We start from the raw sequence: 9,311 nt of genomic DNA on the forward strand, positions 1-9,311 counted from the left end.
GGAAGTTATTTCGCGTGGAAAGTTTAACATTTCTGAACAGGGAAAGGTGTAGAATAGTGATTCATAAATGGTAAGAAGTGTACCTCTTGTATTCATTTTGATTGCATTTATTCTTGGTCTGTTATATTGTGTGTGTGCGTGCGTGTAAAAATAGTACTTGTTATAATACATATATGGCAGAAATGATACATTAATACGTATAATTTTCCAGAAATGGTACGTTAATTTTGAAACTTTTTTTTATTAATAACTTTTTAACGAGTTAGGTCCGACGGTTAAAACTTCCTCAAGGTCACTCAGGGTAATGACCTTGACAACATATGTCAAGGTCAAGGTCATTGGGGGAGGCTTCCCTAATCTACATTTTTACCATTTTTTGACTTTGCAAAAATTTCTCGCAAAGTAAACTTTGCGGATATCGCTTCATTAGCTTATCAGAAATAAAGAAAAAAATAGTTTACCTCTTTAAGCAATGTGCGTTTTTTTTTATTTAACAAAATAACCTCAAAAATGACGTTTTTTGCAATTAACTTTTAAATAAAGCAATAAACAATAAAAACAATGCCACCAATGGAAAGAGCAGAAAATTTCACGTAAAAAATGTTAAGAAAGTTTTTTTCTAAAATCATAATTGAATGACGTAGAATTTTTTCAATATGTTGTGATTTCGTTAACGACGCAGAGTAGCACCGAGTGCAAAACGCGCGCGTCAGCCCGCGCACCAGAGATATAATTGTTCTTAGTATCCATATAGGTGAAAAAATATTTTTACCAACGGTTGATTTTAATTAAATATACTTCAAACTAAAAGTTAAGTATATTTGAAATGTATAAATAATATTTTAAATATTAGTAATCATAACATAATGCCAAGGTATGAGAAATTTTCGACTATATTCGGTATTGTGCATGTCATATTTATAAATACTTTCAAATTACCTTCATATCATGAGGATTTATTTTTGATATGATGCTCTAAAAGCTCTGTGGATTAAAAAAAATTACAAAAATTTATTTTTCAATATACACACGACTTGAAAAGTTCGTAATTTTCAAAAATTGGGTTTCTTTAATAAATTCTCTAACTTCCCTTGTAATGTAAAAGGCAAAAATAACTCGAAAAATATATTGAAATCTCCGAAACGCCTCCACCTAAAAAAATTATGACTAGCACATGTTATAGTTCTCTTGATGCCCTACAACTTTTGTAATAACAATATTTTAATATCTCTAAAAATAGCGGAGATATTTAAGGTGGACAGAGTTATTGCCCCACCCTGTATATATACGTATATACCGGGTGATTCACTTAAATCCTACATCTTGAATATTTCGTTTATTTCTGACAATACGAAAAAATGTTTTAAATAAAAGTGGAACAGTGTCGAGGAGGACACGTTTTAGTCACATTGTTTTTTTTCTAAGTGAAGGCGCTAAAAAGATATGAAGGTCATCTTCACTTTTTTAAATGGAATTATGTAATTTTTTTTAGATAACGTGATTCCTCTAATTATTTTGCATATAAAAGTATTAAGGTAGAGATACCAAAAAACCAATAGTTTTCGAGATATTTTACACTTTATTTTGGTACATTTTGACACAAAATGTTAAATAACTCGTAAACTGTTGACTTTTTGATTATCGTACCTTAATACTTTTGTGAACAGAATAATGAGATAAATCAAATTGTGTAAAGAGAACACATAGTTGCTTTAAAAAAATATGTATACGAAATGGATAATTTTTTAAATACGCAACTATGTGTTTTCTTTATACCATTTGATTTATCTTATTATTCTATTCACAAAAGTATTAAGGTACGATAATCAAAAAGTCAACAGTTTACGAGTTATTTAACATTTTGTGTCAAAATGTACCAAAATAAAGTGTAAAATATCTCGAAAACTATTGGTTTTTTGGTATCTCTATCTTAATACTTTTATATGCAAAATAATTAGAGAAATCACGTTATCTAAAAAAAATTACATAATTCCATTTAAAAAAGTGGAGGTGACCTTCATATCTTTTTAGCGCCTCCACTTAGAAAAAAAACAATGTGACTAAAACATGTCCCCCTCGACACCGTTCAATTTTTATTTGAAACATTTTTTCGTATTGTCAAAAATAAACGAAATATTCAAGATGTGTAGGATTTAAGTGGACCACCCGGTATATCTGTATAAATGTCGCTCGAATGCTCTCAACAGCTGCGCGCCGGAATTCGAGCGCAGGTATACAAACCCGATATTCGGACACACATACATAATACACACAATTATGATTGAATGTGTATATATGAAAAGATTCTCACGGTCTCTTTCAAAGTCCCCCTATTCATTGTCGTCATTCATTGAGATGAACTCGCAAATAGCGATAGTGATGACATATAATAATAATAATTATAATAAATTTTTATCGACAACAACAACACAATATGTTTTTCTCTCATTTATTTCAATTATAATTGTCTTATGCGATTACGACGAAATACTGCAATATTATTATCAAAGAAACATTAATTTCATGCTTGCAACCATCATTACGCATCCACCATTTTGAATTTTGAAAAGATAATATCAAATTCGTTTTTAGCGACCCCAAAAACATAAGGATACACATTTTCAATGACAAGTTTAATTAACTCCTCGAGATATTGAATTATTACCGTAAAAATGTGAAAAAATTCACTTTTTGCAAAATTTTTTAACAATTTTCAAAAAGCGCACATTTTTAAGAGTTAAACTTTTTTTCTAATACCAATTAGAAGATAATCCAAAAGGTTTCATTGAAATTCATGCTGCGTGGAATTATTGCTTAATAATAGCCGTTTTTTGTCTAATTGCACTCCGCTAGTACCAGTGTGTGTATATTTGCGTATAATATATATGCGAAAGAATTACATAAAAAATAAATAAACAGTAAATTCTATTTTTGTTAAATGTAACATTCAGATTAAGTTTGCTATTATTTTCAGATTATCATTACCTTTACGTCTATTCTCATATATTAATTGTCAGGAAACACGGTAGTACCACCTGCCATGTTCAAAAAACTACGAGTTATAACTTTTAGGTAATTTTATAGTTTTTCTTATTTGATCTAGCAGCGCCAAGTGTTTTTACATAATAAATTTTTCTATTTAAATTAATTTTTTTCATTTTGTGCTGTTACTTCTTTAATTTTTTGTGGTAACACTTGAGATGAATAAAGTAATGCAATTTTGTAATATAATAACGTTTTCAAGGAAGATTGCTACTACTTTGGTTGGAGTTCCTACTACTTTAGTAGGAGGAATAAATGTGTTTGAATTAAATGTCTTTAAATTAATTGTGATATAATTCTTTTAAAGAAGAATTAAACCACTTGGATTGGAATAGGAAGATCTTTCAACAAGAATACAAAAACATATACTAGGCTTCATTGTATATGAAGATAAAGATAGTATCACATGGGTTTTATTTTTTAATTTAGTAGAATTTAAATAACAGTAGAATTTAACTTGGTGCCGACTGTTGATACCAAATCTTTTATACAAATGATATGGTCATTATATTTAAGTAAATAAGGATAATATCACGTAGGTTTTTAAAGATGGTTTTACTAAACAGTAAATGTGATTAGTCAGTTTCACAGTCGATTAAGTAGTTGGCGTTGGTGATAGAATTTAACTTAGTACCGACTGTTGATATCAAATATTTTATACAAGTGATAAATGTCATTAAAATTAAGTAATAAGGTAGAATTTAACTTGGCGTCGACTATTGATGCCAAAACTTTAATACAAATGATACATGTCATTAGAATTAAGTAAATAAGGATAATATCACGTAGGTTTTTAAATATGGTTCTACTAAACAGCAAATGTGATTAGTCAGTTTTACAGTCGATTAAATAATTGACGTTGGTGAAACTGGCCCAAATGATTTTTTGACCAGCAGCACCCACTCTTAGCGCTTTTTTTTACCTTTTTTTATAAAGAGAGATAGTATCAAATATGATTTACTTTTTAATTTAGTAGAATAATAATACTACATGGGTTTTTAAAGGTAGAATTTAACTTGGTATAACCAACTCAAAATCGGAAGTTCAAACAAAAATTAGAATAAAGATAGTACCACATGGGTTTTACTTTTAATTTAGTACAATTTAAATAATAGTACTACATGAGTTTTTAAAGGTATAATTTAACTTGGTATAACCAACTCAAAACCGGAAGTTCTAACAAAAATTAGAAATTTGACTAACAACAGATTAAAGGCCTTCAATTTAAACCATTTTCATACATATTTACTTCCATTGCATTATCTTTCAATAATAAAATAAATTTTTTTGGTATAATGTTATTTCGACACTTGAAGTACGAAAGTATTACTTATAAATAATGAATAATAAGATTAGATTAGAATAAAATAAGGATCCACCGCATTTTCAAAAGCTACATAACGATAATGATGTGAACACATTATGTTGAAATGCCTTTTTCTTATGTACAGAGTAATTGTTATTACGACAATTGAAGTACGAATACCAATCGAGGCTTGACGTCATTAATGCGAATATTTAAATCAATTTTCCAAACACTATTTCATTTTGTACTTGCACCGTAAGAATAATGTCACTATCTTTTCGGAGATAATAGATAAATTTCTTATCCATACTATAACATAACTAACTCAAAACCGGAAGTTCAAACAAAAATTAGAAATTCGACCAAAGAAAGATTAAATTCTTTTAATCTAAAACATTTTCATAACTTCTATTTCAATCATTTATTCCATCCATCGAAAATCTTTTGAGAGCAGGCCGCCATATTCTTTTTCCGAGTCATTAACAGATTGATGGTACTCTGGAATTACAAGCAATTATTTTTCATTGCACGGGCTAGTATAAATTAAATAAATTTCAAATCAAATCTCAATAACCGACTTTTATATTTTGTGCACTAAGAATAACATATTGCAGAAATTTTTTTAGAAAACTGTAATATGCAGATTGTAATCTGTTTTACTTGTATGTAGGTATGTTCATTTTGAATTTGTACCTTGACTAATCTGTTATTTACTTTTCGTGGTACATATTCAACATAGAAAATAACATAACGTATGTTCACTTTGAACTGGCACATTTAGTAATATATCAGTTACTTTTCGTGGTCATATATTATGTTAGATAATATCATTTAAATTATTAAAGTATATAATATATATAATATACATATTACAGTTTTTACATTTTAAAAATAAATCATAAAAGATCAGTATTATTTTTAAAAGAATTCTTATACCAAATTGTCTATTTCAACGTAAACATTTTTTTATTTAAAGATAATGAATAGATACATATTACAATAAAAAATGACTCATATATTATTGAAGGTGCCAGATCAAAGTATACATACATAAAGTGTATATTCTTTTGTTGCATATATACGTAATAATGATTTAACGTTACTATTATAAACAACTAGTGTGCATGTGTTGTTAAATCTTTATTACGTATATATGCAACAAAAGGATATACATTTTGTGAATGTTCACTTTGAACTGGCACCTTCAATAATATATCAGTTTATTTTCTAACGTAACTGATATACTTTCCATGATAATATATTTCATTAGTAGATAAGTATTTAAAGTTTTAAAGATTCCAATACTAAAACCAAGTAATTTTATATTTTGAGTAACTGTATCAAATAAGTTTTATCTTTATTATTATAAAAGAATTGATTCTTTGTGCTGTATTTTATTTTTAGATTTATTGAAGGGAAAGTCCTGAAAAGGAAAAGCAAGGATTTTAAATCCATACTTTTTTTCTTTTCAGATTTTTTTTTATCAACAAAGCACAAAGAATCAATTCTTTTATAATTATATAAAGAATAAAGAAAACAAATTGAGATCACTACCAAACAAATAAATAAATAATTAACCTAACCAAATGCAGTAGAAACAAAATAATTATATAGAAAATAATTTTTATTCTTACAGCGAAATGTGTTTTACAGCATAATTATTTTGACATTGGAATAAATACATATTCACTTTCATTGCATTTGTGTAATAAAGCAAAAAATATTTATTTATTCTAACCTCACTTACGTGTTCATTTATGCCATCGATATGACAGATTTCCCAACCTCAATCCTTTGTTATTGCCGAGACTGTAATCCGACTTTAACGATCGTACAGATAGCAGCGATCGATATTTATTCTAACCTCACTTACGTGTACGTCTATGCTAGAGTCCCTGTAAGAGAGTTGTGTAAATCTTGTATAAATTTTCATTGGCTTTGAAGTAAAATGGCGAAACCAATCATCGATGCTGTTATATCCCCACTTTTGAGTAATGTGAACGCTGTGGTTTAGATTAGGGATGTAACGAAAGTGGTTATAGCGAAAGCGAATGCGAAAACGAAAGAAAACAAATTTTTTTGCGAATGCGAAAGCGAAAGATCTTTTTTTTCTGCTGAATGATTAAATCAGCCACAATTACAGACAGAGTCACGAAAAATAATATATATAATATTTAAAAAATATTGCTACTTCCTATTCAAATTATTGAATGATGGATTGAGAGAGATGAATGCAAATGTGTAAATTAGTATTTGCATATGAACGGCTTTATTTTAAATTAAATAATCAAATAAAATACAAAATACATTAATTATAATTATATAAAATAAAAATACAATAAAATATATTCTTATTCTTGAATCTTGTATTGCAACTCGTAAATACATAAAATAAACTAACTCCTATAACTCTAAGTAAAGTAACACAATATACTTTTTATTAAGTCAACATAAAATAAAATTCTTCTAAGAATTAGTTATACTTTTATATTATATACTTAATAAGAATAAGTATTTTACTTATTAGCTTATTTATATTGGCAAACCAACGAATGAAATGTAAACTGCTTTCCCACCATCTAATGTGCCCTCGGTGAAGCTGCGAATTCCACGGGCCGGACAAAATCTTTCGTTAAAACTTTCGCATAATTGGATGCGAAAGCTAATATTCGTTACATTTCTAGTTTAGATTTTAGGAATTGTAAGAGTAGAATTTACATTAAATTATATAATATTGATAAATAGACAAGGTTAGAATGTCATTTTCGACTACATAATATTTGTATCTTTTGTATATTTTTAATTCGAAAGCTTTATTTTATAACAACGTATATACTTACGTATAATTTTGAAATTGTAAGAGCTGGGTCGAGGAAAATATCGGGACTCCACCGGTGCCGGAACTTAAACCGAGACCTCGTTGTCGTTCGTATTAGCAAGCTTTCGTCTCGCCTGCCACCATGACTTTACGCTCTTCGTAGTATAAGGTCTAGCGTTCCTTTCTGCTAGAGTCCCAATTAGACGCCATTTTACTTCAGATTGACACAACTCTCTTACAGGGACTCTAGTCTATGCCATCGATATGACAGATTTCTTAACCTCAATCCTTTGTTATTGCTGAGACTCTTAATCTGACTTTAACGATGGTATAGATCGCAGCGATCGATATTATAGATTTATAGATACCCGTCGCGACCACATTTATCTGCGTCAAAAATTTCAGAATTTATTTCCTTACTTCGTAGTTGGCAACAATGACGACGACGACAACGACGACGATGTTTCTTACAAACAAACAAACACTTAGACACCCATTTCCTCGACGGCAAACACCTAGACACTCACTTCTTCGAAGGCGAACACGTAGACACCTACTTCCTCGACGGCGAACACCTAGACACTTAGTTTCTCGAAAGCGAACACCTAGACACCTATTTCCTCGACAGTGAACACGTAGACACTCACTTCCTCGAAGGTGAACACATAGACACTCACTTCTTCAAAATCAAACACGTAGACACTTATTTCCTCGACAACGAACATATAGACAACACTTAATTCCTTGATAGTGAATACCTGGACACATAGTTTCTCTATATTTCGATATTTCAGTTTTAATATTTATATATTATATATAATAACTATTGTATATGTATATATTAGATTAATTTAAAAAGGTTTTAACGAAATTATTGGCTCTTGCCCTTATCTCCTATATTAGTTGTTTAATACATATTGAGCCTTATCTCAATCATTTATATATAATAACATTATATACATATATTATTAATAAATATTTTATATTATATTGAATGATATTTTATTTTTATTTATAAGATTTAAACCGTGCGCGCGTCATATGTGATACACCATGCAACACTGGTCTGCTGGTTAGGTATAGATAGATAGAGTGAGATGATAGATAAAGTGAATGAGATAATACATAAAGTCAAAGGCCCTCTATTACCGAAAAAACGAGACATACATTTTTCTCTGGTCGACGACGTATCTTAAAAACACTTTTATTATACAATTTAAGTATTTGCTATCGATTAAGCGTATGTAGAACTTAATCGGTTCAGCCGTTCTGAGATCTGATCATCTCAATCCCCCGAATTTCTCAGATTCGTGTAAAGGAGGCACGGCAGTGTCGCGCGCTTGGCTTAGCGCCAAGACACTACCGTGTCTCCAGATACATAATAAATAATGTTCACATAATTATCTCTCGGCAAAAATTTGTCCAATGTAAAACACTAGTACTATTCATTTTCAACTCATTCATCAAAAATGGTTGTCGTGGTGGTTGTATCATTAGAAAATAAGCTATAAAGCGACACATTTTTTAAATATCTATGCGTACATTTTTAAACCATGTTTCATGAAATACACTTACTTTAAAATTACATGTTATCTTTCGTCGCCTCCGACCTTTAATTACTTTATAATATTTACTAGTACAATGTAATATTTTATTTTCCATAGAGCGAAGATTTAACATATTGTCACATTTTGGACACTTGATTTGATTACGAACTACTTTTTTTTCGCATAAGTAGTTACATAAAGGATCAGAATTGTTTATAATATTAAGAAATTCATGTAAATGCATCTTGAAAATAAAATGTCAAGAAAGTACAATAATATACTGGCAATGAAATATTACTGATACAACTATTCTCACGAAAGTGCGAAGTTATACTGACAATGAAAGACCAATAATACCAAAGTTGAGCAAAAAAACCAAAACACTTCCATGATTGTACTGTTGCTTTGATTGTATTGTCGGGGTAGACTCTGTCGACGATGCGGGTGGCCTTTGGCCCCCCCCCCCCTTGCACCCGCCCGTGTGTGTGTGTGTGTGTGTGTGTGTGTTCCATTCGTTATGTAACGATTATGAGTCTATTACTTGATATTTTACACACCTTACACGCCTTCGGCCACCCCCCCCCCCCCCCCCCCCCCC

The sequence above is a fragment of the Cyphomyrmex costatus genome, unplaced genomic scaffold (genome assembly GCF_001594065.2).
Source record: "Cyphomyrmex costatus isolate MS0001 unplaced genomic scaffold, Ccosl1.0 scaffold113, whole genome shotgun sequence".
Classification (NCBI taxonomy): Eukaryota; Metazoa; Arthropoda; class Insecta; order Hymenoptera; family Formicidae; genus Cyphomyrmex; species Cyphomyrmex costatus.